Below are 10,180 nucleotides of genomic sequence, written 5' to 3'. Positions count from 1 at the left end.
GAAATATATTTTTTTCAATTTAATAAAAAAAAGACGTGTGGCATTCGGGGACTGCCGCGGCAAAGCTATTGTATGAGTTATTGCATAGCATGCCTTCAAGCCCCACCTCCGCCGTGCCCGTCGGAGTGGGGAGCGTGAGGTTTTTTACGTTACGGAATTTCTGGATTCTGTCCCCGCGCTCAAGGCCCGCGCTAGAAGCTATGCAATAGCTTAACAATAGTAAAATTATCACTTATAGGTACCTACTTCCATACACCAAATCAAACACAGATAGTTAATGTTTAAACAATAGGTATCTTTAATTAAGCCAGCTATATCAATGTTTTGTAGTATTTTTCATTTAATACAATTTATACTATAAGATAATGGAACTGTAAATGTTATGTTTCATAAGAGTAAATTACTAAAGTGCAGATAAAAATGTGACCACTAAACTTTTTGTTTAATTTTTTTATTTATGTCGCGGCGATATCAACTTGTCCGTGACACACGTATCAAATAGTTCATTTTGATTCTTGTAAAATGATTTGTAAAAGTATCGGTATCTGCGACCTTCAAAGTGCAAAAAAGTAGGTGACACATTTTTCCATCCTACCAACCAGTGTGTTCAGATAACTTCGTATTGATAACCGAAGCCCTATAAATAATTCTTTTGCGTAAATGTATGTATCCAACACGAATTAAATTGTAGCCCTAATGTGTTCCGATCTCTTTCGTATTCATTGATTATAAAATATTAGCTTGTTCGTTAGATAACTCGTATAAAAGAATACAACATTATGTAAATTAGATAAAAATCAACAGTAAACAAAATGTATAAAAACTGGTTAAATATATATATTTAATAAATGTATCGTAATTGTATTACTAAATAAAATTTGTTATAGTAAACAATTAGACATGATAACTTCAGAGGCGGTGATAACAACGTCCATACCAGCAATATTGATGTAAATCTGTTTGTTACGATCACTCGGCTAAAACGCTGTACCGACTTAATTGCCATAGAGATAGTTGAATATAAGTGGTCAATTATGGGCTAATGTTCAAATATTAAAAGGCGGTTTGATTTGTATCGACTCTCGAGTCACAATAATATGTAATATCCGAGCGAATCCGCGGGCATAAATTTCGCGCTAGTCATTTCATTAATCGTAGAGCGTAGAGACTTACCAGAAGCCGCGCATAATATAGCAGGTCATTTCTTCGAAGTGGCATTTATTTACTACATCTGTCTTTCGTTTTATATTACGAGTGGCTTGTTGAGTTTCAGTTGTCACAGCTTCGAATGACCGTACGAAGAATTGCAAAGTTCGATCAGGGTGTCGAAACTTTATTGTTTTCCCGTGAATGCGATTATAACGAAACCCGAAACAATGATCACATTACATAAGATGTGCATTATACGAATGTAAAGGTTAATGACAAAGTATTGGCTATATCCATTGATTTTTTGTTGCGATATATTTATTTTATCAAAAAAATACGAACGTTTAAATTTTATTTTAACATTTTAAATAATTGTTGTATTGCAATTACAAATATGTAATAATAAACTTAATATAACTCAATAACATCTTATTTTTAATAGACCTTAGAGATGTATTATTAAAAGAATATAACGCTCATTGATAAGTATTTAGGTTGACCATTTTGGTATTATTGAAATATCGGAATATTATCTTCAATAATCTAGTCTGGATTGTTATTCTTAAATAATTTTAATAAAAATACATTAAATTATTAACTGATCATATTACCGAAATATAAATGTTTCAAAGATACATTAAGAAATAAACTTACATACATATATAGAGCTTAAAAATGTAGATCTTGAATATTGCAAAATATAATACTCACGGGTCGATGTAGTTACAACTACGTCAAAGATATTAATCGTTGGATAAACAACTTAATATTGACGCACAACATCTTAATTTATAAACAACAAACTTTTGGACAGCGTTGGCCCAACAAATGATCGTCGATGTTTGCTGCCATTACGGATTATGAATAAAACCCAAAGATGGCCGACCGGAGACATTCAGGCCCTCTACATTATCGTGATTGCCTCTACTCGCCCAACGCTGCCCATTGTGATGAGGGTCCATTAAGTAATTCGAAAAATTATAATAAAATCTATACCAATTTATGTAATGTCAGCCGATTTCTATCTTGATATATTCTATCTTGTTGTTTAAAGGTAAGTACTTTTTTGTACAATATAAAATAATGTGTACAGCAAAATAAAATTATGACTCTAAATATATCCATGATAGATAATATTCAATATAATATTAATAAAACCGACCCGTGACGCCATTGACGAATCTGCCAACGTCACAGGTCAGAAGATAACCTACTTAAATTCAGAATTGCGTTATATTTTATTGGATTAATCAGATACACTTCTTATAGGTTCAAAAATATTATAATATCTTCAGCTACCGAGGCCGAGGTTGGATATTAGAGAAAATTGGGCGATTGAAAAAAGCAGTGTCAAAGTATGAGATTTTTTTTGCAAATATTAGATTACAAATATTAAATATTATCGATTTGTCGATACGCATTATATCAAATTACATAATAAATCACACAGACGGACAAAAACTCAGCTTTAAATATGAACCGATGAGAAAAATATTTAAATGCAAGTGCATAGTGTAGTGTGTATAGTTATAATTTCTATAATATACAAATACAAAATACCTACCTATATTATGTTTTTAATTTTTTTTAAGTTAAGATCTTCTCTTCGACAACAATGTGCATTATAATCTTGTTTCCATTCATAAATTTCGAAGATAACTTCGTCGATAAATACTTAAAAGAATTATTATTTTATCAAAATGTGAAATAATATTTACTTTTTGATAAAATTAATTCACTCAGTACATGAAGCGTTATCTTCAGCTTTACTAATGATTATTTTTATATCGATATACTAAACTAGGTAATACCCATGACGTGGTCCGTGTTTACACTTTACATAATAAGTTATACTATAATACGTCCTCTTTGATAGCTTATAGTTCATTGGTATTTCGGGAGGAAAAGTTCTTCAAACTGAATCAAAAGCTTTTGAATAAATTAATAAAGTTTAACTTAACAACATGTTGACTACAAAAGCACGATAAATTCAATCATACACATTTAAATACAACACTACATTTATCGACCTTGTTTATATTATTTAAGTAGAAAAAATTCCACGTCTTTATAAAATAAACCAAAAACAACAAACAAATATATGAAACATCACATGAGTTGTACATACGCAGCAAAAAATATTTCTAAATATTATGACGTACGAATGGTTCGGGGTAACAAGAAGCTGTGAGAGTATTCTTTATAAATTCATAAGTAAATCCATGACTAAATTATAATATTTCATAACTTTTATATTATCAAATTTTTGTGCTAGGGTAGGTACATGTTTGTATTAGATATTACATTTCAAAAGAAAAAGCGCTGCGAACTTGTAAACATATCAAATAACAACGCAATATATCTTATTTAAACGTAATGGTTTCGGATTCTTTAAATAAGGTACATGAATCGAATTATTTCAATAAATTATCTATACTATAGAGTAAAAATGATCAGTGTGAGTGGAAGGTTATCTAAAAGAACGCACGAACACGTGTCAGGTCGGTCAATAAATGGGGGGCACCTTATAGATAATTTCGGTTATTTTACATCAGGTCACCTTGTGGATATAGCTGATAAATTGATTGAATTCACTCAAACGGCACTTATGCAAATTATTTTAAATGTCATTCCAATATTAATTATGACATATTCGGTTTCATTTTATTATGCGTCAATGCATTTATATGCAGGTGGATAATCCGTCTACATTTTTCTATTTTTATTTGTCTCTAGTTCTAAAGTTACGTTCTGAAAAAAATAACGTGAATATGAGGAAAATAAATAAATAGACTTCTTTTGTCACAGCAATTAAAAGATGGTGAGGTATGCTATATATTTAGGGACTCCCAAGGGAAACGTATTCGTTATATGTATTCGGAAACTCCTAATGTACCGGATTTTTCCTGCACAAAATATTTTAACATATTTGTGATATTAATATCAACCTAAAATGCTAAAATATTAAATCGACTTTATCTACACAGGTTTGCATTGCTGTTATCTTTGCTATCAATAAATGTCTTTATTTTTATAAAACAAACATTGTAGAATTGATAATATGTATTAATTTTTCATTTACATTATTAAATTACACATAAATTTACGGAATTTAACCAAGAAAATTGTAGAAACAAACAAAAAGCCAGCCACCTACCATATTTGCGTCTCCTACCATATAAAGATACAGAGTTCTATAAGTACATTTCATTATGAAGTTAACTAAATTTACTATAATTCAAGATATATAATAGATAAATAATACAATTCAGTTTTATTCACGGTTTTATATAATAGAGGTTATGATAATGAGGTGCATACAACTTGTTGATTATTATGAAGAGCTGCGAGGCGCACAAATGAGCCATTTTTTTCTAGGATTTTATTAATATTACTGTAAACTGTTTAGCCGTACAAATAAAATATCAGAGGAACTTGTTATTTTTTTATTAAAATTTGTTCTAATAATGATTATAAATTAATTTTAATGTCATCATCCCATTTGTGTTTCCACTGCTGGGACACAAAAATTAATTAGGAATGCACACTCGCCTTAACACCACTTATTGATTTCAAGTCAGAGTTTCTCACCACTGTTCTACGACGATTCATATTCTCTGTTTAATTATTTCCTAGATGGTCATTAAGTAGTATTCTATATAGAGCTGCTTATTGTTGATTTTATAATAGTCCGGGATACATCGCCCATTTTTGCAAGTGATTACTATCAAGCTAATTTTTCGTGAGTAGCTTTATTTTGATGAGATGCCCAATAATTTCATGAACGAAACTCTCGATTGTGGTAGCTTACAGAGGTAACAAGGATAAAAATTTTTGATTTGACGGTTCTCAAATATTTATTACGCAATTTGTAGGACAATGTCTGTTGAATTATATAAGTATTAAATAAGTGAAAATAAAAAAATCAGCTGGTTACTAATCATTTATGATGACTTCGTTATCGATACACATTGGAAAGGGGGACTCTTTGATCAAACCATAGATTTTGTAGGACAAATATTTTTTCGAATAATTTAGATAATTATCTTGAGATTGAACAAAAAAAATCATTCAGTTAGTAATTAATATTTGAGAACCATCAAATCAAAATATTTTATCCTTGTTTCCTCTGGTAGCTACCACAATCGAGAGTTTCATACATGAAATTATTCGGCATCTCATCAAAATAAAGCTACTCACGAAAAATTAGCTTGATAGTAATCACTTGCAAAAATGGGCGATGTATCCCGGACTATAAGATTATCAAACGTTAAAAAATTAAGTTTCCCTGCAAGACACTGAAAACCTTGTTAAAATAATTTGTTGACGCACAAAGCTTACAATTTATTTAGTTTTATATTTGTTCCATTCGCAGGCCATCCTTGGAACTTCTTACCTAAGTTCACAATATAACCCGAAACGTTTATATTACCTCAGTCCTCAAATTATAATATTGTAATTTCAGAGAATTCGACTCATAAATTAAAATGAAATCATCGATTGTCGGATACCAATCCAGATTTTTATGTGCGTATTTTTTTCGGACGGACTCAAAACTGTCAACATAATTTATATATTTTCCTCTACTTTTAAGTTGTAAGCTTCTTTCTTACATATTGAGATTCAAGTTTATAGCGATTTTTTGAGAAATGATCTCATTAGTTTTGTTGTTTAATTAAAATTTTATAGTTTTTACAAAACATGTGAATGTAGATACTAATGGATTGGTACTTTGTTTTTATCGATTTGAAAAGACAAATCAAGTCAAAATTTACGTTTTCTGTTGTTTAATTCTCTGAGGTGTAGCGCGCTTCGCATACAATCATAAAGCTGAGCTAACAATTGCTAGAACGTTGGTTCTAGACACATTTTATCGATTTCCACCCTTATTTTGCCGGCACTGCGGCGCCAAATGATTGCTTTCAGGAAATACCTGAACTTCTCTTAATAACGTTTCAACTTGGAACGCAGACTACCTAATTAGCTGGAAGAAATGATGTATACCTAGAATAAGCAACAATACGGTACGACAATGGGTCTTCTAGAACTTTTTACGCTATGCTAAGCTTTTTATACGTAATGTCTTAAAGTTTTCTTTTAAATTATTATTAATCTGAGTTTGATACATTTAAGTAAGATAGATTGTTATGCAAAGAAAATAACTGAATGGCTCAACGAGATAATTGGACAATCGACAGTAATTAAAGCGGAACAATTAGTGAATTTAAACCAAATTTATTAAAAGGATCTGAATTAAAGAAAGTAAGTTGAGTTGATGAAACAAGAATGAAAAATTTTCAATTACGCATCTGTCGGACTACATAACAGGTAATTTTTTTCCCTGCTTAGGTAGTTTAAATATAATATCACAACTCTATCGTATGAAGTTATTCTTTACATTTAAATGAATTATAAATACCTACACTCAATTGAAACAAATTAAGGCCGTAATTAGCTGCTGTTCTGCATTTCTTAACATTTTTGATCGTTTAATTTGATCTGATGGATAAGAAGTTAAATTTGGCAACATATAATTAGTAAGATTGTATCGACCATCCGAATAATAAAAAAAACATTTAACAATATTTTCTTCTATTTTTTCCACAGGATGTGATTCAATAATGGCCGTTTCGTTTTACGCAACCAATGGGTTTTACGCAAACAAAAGTGATTCATGGAATCATCGGCCATAATACAAAAAATGAATCAAGACACAATACGATCAAAGTTTATTGACATAAAAGGGTGTCTGGTTACATAACGTCATCGCTATTTACGATACGATAAATTCCTGTGAATGAATTATAGTTCGACAACCTTTAATTACATAATTTTTTACAAGTCTGCAAACTATTGAATTTCATTCATATTAGTAAATAACCCTTATTTTATTGTGTGTAAATGGACGTAAAAATATATTTTAATGTACACTCCAGCTTTTTAAATTATATCGTTTTTAATGATCCTCGATTAAGACAAGCATTTCTATAAAGATATATAAGCGAATCGAAATCTCTTCTCTCTCGAATCCTTACATTGGTTCCCTTTGTCTCAACGTATAAGCAGCACTTGGTCCAGACATACCTACATATAATAAATCCTTTGTTCTGTTCATGGAACAAAACTAACGACAATGTTTTATTATTCGCAATATGAAGTTTGTTATAATTATTATTATTTGCTAGTGAGCTTCACAATATTTTGGAACTTATGAAACTTAACTACAAATACACAAAAATAGCTTATTATGTAAGTGTTCAAAAATAAAAATAAAAACACAATAGTTACAAATCAACTAAATGTAACAAAAATCAATTATATTATTTCTGTTTAATATTATTCCTAAAGTACATATCTCAAACAAAGGCTAAACTAAAAACAAATACAATACAGGTACAATGTACATATTGATTGAACGATCAATTATTGTCTATTTGTGAAAACAAATAACAAATAGGAAATGCATACAACAAAGTTGGCTTATTGATATGAAATCTATAACTAGTCACGTTGATTAGTAATTTATTACAATGAACGCCAGTTACCGAGTTCATGGTCAAGAAATCAATAGAATTCTTAATATAATAATTATAACAAACATTTAAAATTTTTCTCGTGTTAACGTTATGGTAATTTATATTTTTGAAGGAACACTTTTCATGGCCGCGTCACTAACGACTATTATATTTTATTATTGAATGTTTAAATGTGTATTTAATCACGTTATTATTGCGTGATAGATCAGCTTCCTCCCAATTCTCAGGAAGTTTTGTTTAATAGGTTTTATTAAAATAGATATTATATAGATCGGAATATAGGTGTCCACTGTTACGTAATAATCGTAACTTTCTTATTGACAATAAAAATATAGTAATATTTTATTTCGTATTTAAGTACACGGGCTAGGTCAAGGGTTACAAAGATTAAAAGTAATAATTAACAATTATAACGGCGACATCGTAAATACAATGATGTTCGACGTGCATTATCATATTATTTTTATTTTTATAATTGCGTGTTTTTTTTATGAAATGAGTAAAAAGTCTATGCATGTAAATAAAAAACAAATAATTTTCAACTTTTATACATTAAACTATTTTAAAGGTAGTTCGAGTAAATAAAACAATATTAACTATAATTCTAATGTTTAAATGACTACAATGTCTGCTTATTCATTAACATATAAAATATTTAATGCGTAGGTGGTAGCTAATAGATGTTCAAAACATTCACACGGTTATTCTATTGCACTGTCCTCAGCAAGTCTTGGCAGTTATTAAATACTACCAAATGATTGATGGTTTCTAAGAACCTCATATTCTGGTTAGTAAATAATTCTTGTCATTCGTTTTCCAACGTAGAACACTACTCTTTTCTTTGAATATCATGTGTAGAAAAAAATACTTTTAGTACTTACCTATTAGGTATGAAAGAATATCAGAATTATGATGCTTATCCAACTAATTTTACCAAGCCTGTGAGTAAGTTTGAACGAGCTAATTCAAAAATGAATAAGTACTAGGAATTGAGAATTTTTCTTATAAAGTCCACATAACGAAGCTCTAGGTTTAGGTAGGTATGTTTTATTTATAATAGAGATATTTTGATACCCGAGAAAAGACATAGGCTACCTTTTATTGCGAAATATGTACAACGGGCGAAGCTGGGGTGGACCTCTAGTTGGTATATATATATAGTATCCTTTTAAAATTAACGTTAAATATCTTGCACGTATCGAAAACTTTAATGCTCTAAGATCGAAAATGAAGAAGACTTTGTTGTATAATACTACGATACTACCTACTTGATTCTAGCAATAACGTCCGTTTTCAAAAAGGATTTATTTTTAATTTTCATAAATTTTTTCTTTTATGTTCTCGTATTTTTCGTCTCGTATGTAGCATAATGTTATTGTACCATACCAAATTTCATGCAAATTGGTTCAGTAGTTTAGGCGTGATTGAGTAACAGACAGACAGACAGAGTTACTTTCGCATTTATAATATTAGTATGGAAGTATGGATATTATGCTTTTACTATGGGCTGTGTTCATGTTACTTATCGAAACGTCATTTCTTATTCTTATCGAAGTCAATCAGTTCAGGTAAGCACTTTTAATAAGTGATGTAGGTATATATAAATTATATTTGTAATACAAGGGCAAATTGTAGAATAATTATCGTGTAGCATACACATGTTTTTAACGTTCATGGTCGGTGTTTGAACCCGGTATTGTAAACAAATAAAAAATGCGGAAGAAGATACTGTTACGCAACTGTTTACACTGGACAAATGACTTGAATTATATTTGAAATAGAACTGTTTAATATTATACCTATACCATGGACTAATAGATGCCTATACTGCCCTGTTCTAAGAATAGCCTCGGGTATTAAACATAATGAAAAATAATCTGATCTACAAATTCTACAATTGCCTGAATGATTATCTTCTTATATATAAAAACTAGCTTTCCACCCGCGGCATCGCCCGCGCAGTCAAAGAAAAACCCGCATAGTTCCCGTTCCCATGGGATTTCCGGGATAAAACTTATCCTATGTCCTTTCTCGGGTATCAAAATATCTCTATACCAAATTTCATGAAAATTGGTTCAGTAGTTTAGGCGTGATTGAGTAACAGACAGACAGACAGAGTTACTTTCGCATTTATAATATTAGTATGGATGAATCGCAAAATGTGTTGGTAAGCGCATAACTCGAGAACGGCTGAACCGATTTCGACAATTCTTTTTTTATTATATTCCTTGAAGTACGAGGATGGTTCTTATGTAGAGAAAACGTAAATATTATATACCACGGGCGAAGCCGGGGCGGACCGCTAGTATATGATAAAATTTAAACCTGCTGAAATCGCTTAAAAGCCTTTTTTTCAGGTATCGGACCGATGTATTTTTGTAAGATTTCGACTTTGAAGATGGTGATTTGGACAATTCTATCGACTTTTAACTGGTTGCGAAATGGGTTGCGAACTATGGTACCTTCTCCTATTTTTTGGTCTAATTCGACCCTAT

Source organism: Colias eurytheme, chromosome 9, assembly GCF_061535395.1.
Source record: "Colias eurytheme isolate Ceu_HAF_F1 chromosome 9, ilColEury1 Martin Lab GWU primary, whole genome shotgun sequence".
Lineage (NCBI taxonomy): Eukaryota > Metazoa > Arthropoda > Insecta > Lepidoptera > Pieridae > Colias > Colias eurytheme.
Note: the sequence above shows the minus strand (reverse complement) of the source record.